Genomic DNA, 9090 nt, shown 5'->3' with positions numbered 1-9090 from the left:
TACTTGCTTGTTAAGAAAGATTCAAACTTTAAGTTCTAGAATCATATCTTGTGATTTCTTATGAATCAAGTCATTAATTGTGATTTTAAAAATCAAATCTTTTTCAAAACTAATTTCAATCATATCTTTTCAAAAATATCTTCTTATCTTATCTTTTTCAAAAATATCTTTTCAAAATATCTTTTCTAACTTCCTAACTTCTTATCTTTTCAAAAATTGTTTCAACTAACTAACTAACTTTTTGTTTATTTCTTAACTTTTTCAAAACCACCTAACTAACTCTCTCTCTCTAATTTTCGAAAATATCTTCCCTCTTTTTCAAAAATTTCTTTTTAATTAACTAATTATTTTTTTAATTTCAAAAATTTTCGAAAATTACTAACATTTTTCAAAAACCATTTTCGAAAATCACTAACTCTTTTTCAAAATAATTTTCGAAAATTATCCCTCCCACATCTCATTCTATTTATTCATTCATTACTAACATCTCATCTCACCTCTCTTCCATCCTCACAGTTGTGTTTCTTCCATTATATTACATTCTTTGTCTCCCCATCTTCTTCTACTCACACAGGGATCCCTATACTGTGGTATAAAGGATCTCTATTATTATTACTATTTTTCTGTGCCTTCTTCTTTGTCATATGAGCAGGAGCAAGGATAAGAACATTCTTGTGGAAGCAGATCCAGAACCTGAAAGGACTCTGAAGAGAAAATTAAGAGAAGCTAAAATACAACAATCCAGAGATAACCTTTCAGAAATTTTCGAACAGGAAGAGAAGATGGCAGCCGAAAATAATAATAATGTAAGGAAGATGCTTGGTGACTTTAATGCACCTAATTCCAATCTACATGGAAGAAGCATCTCCATTCCTGCCATTGGAGCAAACAACTTTGAGCTGAAACCTCAATTAGTTTCTCTGATGCAGCAGAACTGCAAGTTTCATGGACTTCCATCTGAAGATCCTTTTCAGTTCTTAACTGAATTCTTGCAGATATGTGATACTGTTAAGACTAATGGAGTAGATCCTGAAGTCTACAGGCTCATGCTTTTCCCTTTTGCTGTAAGAGACAGAGCTAGATTATGGTTGGATTCTCAACCCAAAGACAGCCTGAACTCTTGGGATAAGCTGGTCACGGCTTTCTTAGCCAAGTACTTTCCTCCTCAAAAGCTGAGCAGGCTTAGAGCTGATGTTCAAACCTTCAGACAGAAAGAAGGTGAATCCCTCTATGAAGCTTGGGAAAGATACAAACAGTTGACCAAAAAGTGTCCTTCTGACATGCTTTCAGAATGGACCATCCTGGATATATTCTATGATGGTCTGTCTGAGTTATCTAAGATGTCATTGGATACCTCTGCAGGTGGATCCATTCACCTAAAGAAAACGCATGCAGAAGCTCAAGAACTCATTGACATGGTTGCTAATAACCAGTTCATGTACACTTCTGAAAGGAATCCTGTGAGTAATGGGACGCCTATGAAGAAGGGAGTTCTTGAAGTTGATACTCTGAATGCCATATTGGCTCAGAATAAAATATTGACTCAGCAAGTCAATATGATCTCTCAGAGTCTGCATGGAATGCAAGCTGCATCCAACAGTACTCAAGAGGCATCTTCTGAAGAAGAAGCCTATGATCCTGAGAACCCTGCAATAGCAGAGGTAAATTACTTAGGTAAACCTTATGGAAACACCTATAACTCAACATGGAGAAATCATCCAAATTTCTCATGGAAGGATCAAAAGCCCCAACAAGGCTTTAATAATGGTGGAAGAAACAGGTTTAGCAATGGCAAACCTTTTCCATCATCAACTCAGCAACAGACAGAGAACTCTGAACAAAATGCTTCTAATTTAGCAAATCTAGTCTCTGATCTATCTAAGGCCATTGTAAGTTTCATGAATGAAACAAGGTCTTCCATTAGAAATCTGGAAGCACAAGTGGGCCAGCTGAGTAAAAGGATCACTGAAATCCTTCCTAGTACTCTCCCTAGCAATACAGAAGAGAACCCAAAAGGAGAGTGCAAGGCCATTGACATAAGCACCATGGCCGAACCTGCAAAGGAAGGAGAGGACGTGAATCCCAAGGAGGAAGACCTCCTGGGACGTCCAGTGATCAATAAGGAGCTTCCCTATGAGGAATCAAAGGACTCTGAGGCTCATTTGGAGACCATAGAAATTCCATTGAACCTCCTTATGCCCTTCATGAGCTCTGATGAGTATTCCTCTTCTGAAGAGAATGAGGATGTTACTGAAGAGCAAACTGCCAAGTTTCTTGGTGCAATCATGAAGCTGAATGCCAAATTATTTGGCATTGATACTTGGGAAATTGAACCTCCCTTGTTCATCAATGAACTAAGTGATCTGGATCAACTGACATTGCCTCAGAAGAGACAGGATCCTGGAAAGTTCATAATACCCTGTACCATAGGCACCATGATCTTTAAGGATCTATGTGACCTTGGTTCAGGAATAAACCTCATGCCCCTCTCTGTAATAGAGAAACTGGGAATCTTTGGGGTGCAAGCTGCTAAAATCTCATTAGAGATGGCAGACAGCTCAAGAAAACAGGCATATGGACAAGTAGAGGACGTGTTAGTAAAGGTTGAAGGCCTTTACATCCCTACTGATTTCATAGTCCTGGATACTGGAAAGGAAGAGGACGAATCCATCATCCTAGGAAGACCTTTCCTGGCCACAGCAAGAGCTGTGATTGATGTTGACAGAGGTGAAATATTCCTTCAATGGAATGAGAACTCCCTTGTGTTTAAAACTCAAGGATCTCCCTCTGCAACCATGGAGAGGAAGCAGAAAAAGCTTCTCTCCAAGCAGAGTCAACCAGAGCCCCCACAGTCAAACTCTAAGTTTGGTGTTGGGAGGCCACAACCAAACTCTAAGTTTGGTGTTGAACTCCCATATCCAAACTCTAAGTTTGGTGTTGGAGAGTTTCAACAAAGCTCTGCACATCTGTGAGGCTCCATGAGAGCCCACTGTCAAGCTATTGACATTAAAGAAGCGCTTGTTGGGAGGCAACCCAATGTTTATCTAATTCTTATTTTTATTGTTTTTCATGTTTTCTTAGGTTCATGATCATGTGGAGTCACAAAATAAATAGAAAAATTGAAAACGGAATCAAAAACAGCAGAAGAAAAATCACACCCTGGAGGAGCATCTGTCTGGCGTTCAGCGCCAGAACAGAGCATGGTTCTGGCGCTGAACGCCCAAAATGGGCAGCTTCTGGGCGCTGAACGCCAGAACAGGCATGGTTCTGGCGTTCAACGCCAGAAATGGCACACAAATGGGCGTTGAACGCCCAAAATGGTCACCAACCTGGCGCTGAACGCCCAGAGTTGGGTACAAAGGCATTTTTATATGCCTAATGGGTGCAGGGATGTAATTCCTTGAACACCTCAGGATCTGTGGACCCCACAGGATCCCCACTTACCTCTACTCACTTCTTCTCACCACTCTCTTTCACACAACCCCATAAACACTTTTACCCAAAAAAACCCTTCACCAATCACCTCAAACTCTCTTCCCCATCACCTCTTCACCACTCACATCCACCCACTCCTCCCAATAAACCTACCTCATAAACTCCACCTACCTTCAAAATTCAAAACCAATTTCCCACCCAAACCCACCCATATGGCCGAACCTTAACCCCCCCTCCATTCCCTATATAAAGACCTCCATTCTTCACCAAATTCACACAACACACCCCTCTACACCCTTCTTGGCCGAACCACATCACCCTCTCCCTCTCCTCCATTTCTTCTTCTTCTTCATCTATTCTTTTGTTTATTGCTCGAGGGCGAGCAATATTCTAAGTTTGGTGTGGTAAAAGCATAGCTTTTTTGTTTTTCCATTACCATTGATGGCACCCAAGACCGGAGAATCCTCTAGAAGAGGGAAAGGGAAGACAAAAGCTTCCACATCCGAGTCATGGGAGATGGAAAGATTCATCTCTAAAGCCCATCAAAACCACTTCTATGATGTTGTGGCCAAGAAGAAGGTGATCCCTGAGGTCCCTTTTAAACTCAAAAGAAATGAGTATCCGGAGATCCGACATGAAATTCAAAGAAGAGGTTGGGAAGTTCTAACAAATCCCATCCAACAAGTCGGCATCCTAATGGTTCAAGAGTTCTATGCCAATGCATGGATCACCAAGAACCATGATCAAAGTAAGAACCCGGATCCAAAGAACTATGTTACAATGGTTCGGGGGAAATACTTAGATTTTAGTCCGGAGAATGTGAGGTTGGCGTTCAACTTGCCATACATGGAAGAGAACGCACGCCCCTACACAAGGAGAGTCAAATTTGATCAAAGGTTGGACCAAGTCCTTATGGACATATGTGTAGAAGGAGCTCAATGGAAGATTGACTCCAAAGGCAAGCCGGTTCAACTAAGAAGATTGGACCTCAAGCCTATAGCTAGAGGATGGTTGGAGTTTATTCAATGCTCAATCATTCCCACTAGCAACTGGTCTGAAGTCACTATAGACCGGGCCATCATGATCCATAGCGTCATGATTGGAGAAGAGGTGGAAGTTCATGACATTATACCTCAAGAACTCTACAAGGTGGCTGACAAGTCCTCCACCATGGCAAGGTTAGCCTTTCCTCACCTCATTTGCCACCTATGCAATTCAGCTGGAATTGACATAGAGGGAGATATCCTCATTAAAGAGGACAAGCCCATCACTAAGAAAAAGATGGAGCAAGCAAGAGAGCCCAATCATGGAGCTCAAGAGGCGCAAGAAGCTCATTTCCATGAGATCCCGGAGATGCCTCAAATGCACTTTCCTCCACAAAATTATTGGGAGCAAATCAACACCTCCCTAGGAGAATTGAGTTCCAATATGGGACAACTAAGGGTGGAACATCAAGAGCACTCCATCATGCTTCATGAAATAAGAGAAGATCAAAAAGCAATGAGGGAGGAGCAACAAAGACAAGGAAGAGACATAGAAGAGCTCAAGGACATCATTGGTTCCTCAAGAAGGAAACGCCACCATCACTAAGGTGGATTCATTCCTTGTTCTTGCTTTCTCTGTTTTTTGTTTTCTGTATTATGTGCTTATCTATGTTTGTGCCTTCATTACATGATCATTAGTAGTTAGTAACTTTGTCTTAAAGATATGAATGTCCTATGAATCCATCACCTCTCTTAAATGAAAAATGTTTTAATTCAAAAAGAACAAGAAGTACATGAGTTTCGAATTTATCCTTGAACTTAGTTTAATTATATTGATGTGGTGACAATGCTTCTTGTTTTCTGAATGTATGCTTGAACAGTGCATATGTCTTTTGAAGTTGTTGTTTAAGAATGTTAAATATGTTGGCTCTTGAAAGAATGATGACTAGGAGACATGTTATTTGATAATCTGAAAAATCATAAAAATGATTCTTGAAGCAAGAAAAAGCAGCAAAGAACAAAGCTTGCAGAAAAAAAAAAAGAAAAAAATAGGCGAAAAAGAAAAAAAAAAGAAAAAGCAAGCAGAAAAAGCCAATAACCCTTAAAACCAAAAGGCAAGGGCAAATAAAAAGGATCCCAAGGCTTTGAGCATCAGTGGATAGGAGGACCTAAAGGAATAAAATCCTAGTCTAAGCGGCTAAACCAAGCTGTCCCTAACCATGTGCTTGTGACGTGTAGGTGTCAAGTGAAAACTTGAGACTGAGCGGTTAAAGTCAAGGTCCAAAGCAAAAAAAAAAAAAAAAGAGTGTGCTTAAGAACCCTGGACACCTCTAATTGGGGACTTTAGCAAAGCTGAGTCACAATCCGAAAAGGTTCACCTAGTTATGTGTCTGTGGCATTTATGTATCCGGTGGTAATACTGGAAAACAAAGTGCTTAGGGCCACGGCCAAGACTCATAAAGAAGCTGTGTTCAAGAATCATCATACTGAACTAGGAGAGTCAATAGCACTATTTGAAATCTGAAGTTCCTATAGATGCCAATCATTCTAAACTTCAATGGATAAAGTGAGATGCCAAAACTATTCAAGAGGCAAAAAGCTATAAGTCCCGCTCATATGATTGAAGCTCTGTTTCATTGATAGTTTGGAATTTATAGTATATTCTCTTCTTTTTATCCTATTTGATTTTCAGTTGCTTGGGGACAAGCAACAATTTAAGTTTGGTGTTGTGATGAGCGGATAATTTATACGCTTTTTGACATTGGTTTTAGTATGTTTTTAGTAGGATCTAGTCACTTTTAGGGATGTTTTCATTAGTTTTTATGTTAAATTCACATTTCTGGACTTTACTATGAGTTTGTGTGTTTTTCTGTGATTTCAGGTATTTTCTGGCTGAAATTGAGGGACTTGAGCAGAAATCAGATTCAGAGGTTGAAAAAGGACTGCTGATGCTGTTGGATTCTGACCTCCCTGCACTCAAAGTGGATTTTCTGGAGCTACAGAACTCGAAATGGCGCGATTCCAATTGCGTTGGAAAGTAGACATACAGGGCTTTCTAGAAATATATAATAGTCTATACTTTGGTCAAGAATTGACGACGTAAACTGGCGTTCAACGCCAGCCTTCTGCCCAAATCTGGCGTCCAGCGCCAGAAAAGGATCCAAAACCAGAGTTGAACGCTCAAACTGGCACAGAACTTGGCGTTCAACTCCACAAATGGCCTCTGCACGTGCTACACTCAAGCTCAGCCCAAACACACACCAAGTGGGCCCCGGAAGTGGATTTATGCATCAATTACTTACTCATGTAAACCCTAGTGACTAGTTTATTATAAATAGGACCTCTTACTATTGTATTAGGCATCCTGGATTGTATTTTGATCCTGTGATCACGTTTTAGGGGGCTGGCCATCTCGGCCATGCCTGGACCTTCACTTATGTATTTTCATACGGTAGAGTTTCTACACTCCATAGATTAAGGTGTGGAGCTCTGCTGTTCCTCAAAGATTAATGCAAAGTACTACTGTTTTCTATTCAATCCTTCTTATTTCGCTTCTAAGATATCCATTCGCACCCAAGAACGTGATGAAGGTGATGATTATGTGTGACGCTCATCATCCTTCTCCCTTATGAACGCGTGTCTGACAAACACTTCTGTTCTACATGAAATAAGCTAGAATGAGTATCTCTTAGATCTCCTAACCAGAATCTTCGTGGCGTAAGCTAGAATGATGGCGGCATTCAAGAGAATCCGGAAGGTCTAAACCTTGTCTGTGGTATTCCGAGTAGGATTCAATGATTGAATGACTGTGACGAGCTCCTAACTCGCGATTGCAGGGCGTTAGTGACAGACGCAAAAGGATAGTAAATCCTATTCCAGCATGATCGAGAACCGACAGATGAATAGCCGTGCCGTGACAGGGTGCGTGAGCATATTATTCACTGAGAGGATAAGATGAAGCCATTGGCAAGGGTGATGCCTCCAGACGATTAGCCGTGCCGTGACAGGGCATTGGATCATTTTCCCGTGAGATGACTGGTGCACGAAATTGTGATGTCCAGGCTCGAACAATCCCTGGTAATGGCTCCAAAGCTTGGTGCTTTGATCTTAATTCATAATTGTCACAACTTCGATACAACTAACCAGCAAGTGCACTGGGTCGTCCAAGTAATACCTTACGTGAGTAAGGGTCGAATCCCACGGAGATTGTTGGTATGAAGCAAGCTATGGTCACCTTGCAAATCTCAGTCAGGCAGATATAAAGTGATAATGGTGTTTTCGAATATTATATAATAAAATAGGGATAGAGATACTTTTGTAAATCATTGGTAGGAATTTCAGATAAGCGAATGGAGATGCTTTTCGTTCCTCTGAACCTCTGCTTTCCTGCTATCTTCATCCAATCAGTCTTACTCCTTTCCATGGCTGGCTTTATGTGATACATCACCACTGTCAATGGCTACTTTCGGTCATCTCACGGGAAAATGATCCAATGCCTTGTCACGGCACGGCTAATCGTCTGGAGGCATCACCCTTGTCAATGGCTTCATCTTATCCTCTCAGTGAATAATATGCTCACGCACCCTGTCACGGCACGGCTATTCATCTGTCGGTTCTCGATCATGCTGGAATAGGATTTACTATCCTTTTGCGTCTGTCACTAACGCCCTGCAATCGCGAGTTAGGAGCTCGTCACAGTCATTCAATCATTGAATCCTACTCGGAATACCACAGACAAGGTTTAGACCTTCCGGATTCTCTTGAATGCTGCCATCATTCTAGCTTACGCCACGAAGATTCTGGTTAGGAGATCTAAGAGATACTCATTCTAGCTTATTTCATGTAGAACAGAAGTGTTTGTCAGACACGCGTTCATAAGGGAGAAGGATGATGAGCGTCACACATAATCATCACCTTCATCACGTTCTTGGGTGCGAATGGATATCTTAGAAGCGAAATAAGAAGAATTGAATAGAAAACAGTAGTACTTTGCATTAATCTTTGAGGGACAGCAGAGCTCCACACCTTAATCTATGGAGTGTAGAAACTCTACCGTTGAAAATACATAAGTGAAAGGTCCAGGCATGACCGAGATGGCCAGCCCCCTAAACGAGATCACAGGATCAAAATACAATCCAGGATGCCTAATACAATAGTAAGAGGTCCTATTTATAATAAACTAGTCACTAGGGTTTACATGAGTAAGTAATTGATGCATAAATCCACTTCCGGAGCCCACTTGGTGTGTGTTTGGGCTGAGCTTAAGTGTAGCACGTGCAGAGGCCATTTGTGGAGTTGAACGCCAGTTTCTGTGCCAGTTTGGGCGTTCAACTCTGGTTCTGGATCCTTTTCTGGCGCTGGACGCCAGATTTGGGCAGAAGGCTGGCGTTGAACGCCAGTTTACGTCGTCAATTCTTGGCCAAAGTATGGACTATTATATATTGCTGGAAAGCCCTGGATGTCTACTTTCCAACGCAATTGGAAGCGCGCCATATCGAGTTCTGTAGCTCCAGAAAATCCACTTTGAGTGCAGGGAGGTCAGAATCCAACAGCATCAGCAGTCCTTTTTCAACCTCTGAATCTGATTTCTGCTCAAGTCCCTCAATTTCAGTCAGAAAATACCTGAAATCACAGAAAAACACACAAACTCATAGTAAAGTCCAGAAATGTG

At 41.3% G+C, this 9090-nt stretch overlaps 1 non-coding gene across 1 annotated transcript; it reads right to left on the bottom strand.

Annotated features, from left to right (window-relative positions):
• Positions 1–1178: 1178 nt before the first annotated feature.
• LOC148549734 (small nucleolar RNA R71) lies at positions 1179–1286 on the bottom strand. Its single transcript, XR_015897354.1, has one exon. It is a non-coding gene; the product is annotated as a small nucleolar RNA R71 (small nucleolar RNA).
• Between the last annotated feature and the right edge of the window lie 7804 nt (positions 1287–9090).

This window comes from Arachis ipaensis, chromosome B8 (genome assembly GCF_059453495.1).
Source record: "Arachis ipaensis isolate K30076 ecotype BB chromosome B8, ASM5945349v1, whole genome shotgun sequence".
Classification (NCBI taxonomy): domain Eukaryota; kingdom Viridiplantae; phylum Streptophyta; class Magnoliopsida; order Fabales; family Fabaceae; genus Arachis; species Arachis ipaensis.
The sequence above is the reverse complement of the archived record's forward strand: the minus strand, read 5'-3'. Positions and strand labels throughout refer to the sequence as shown.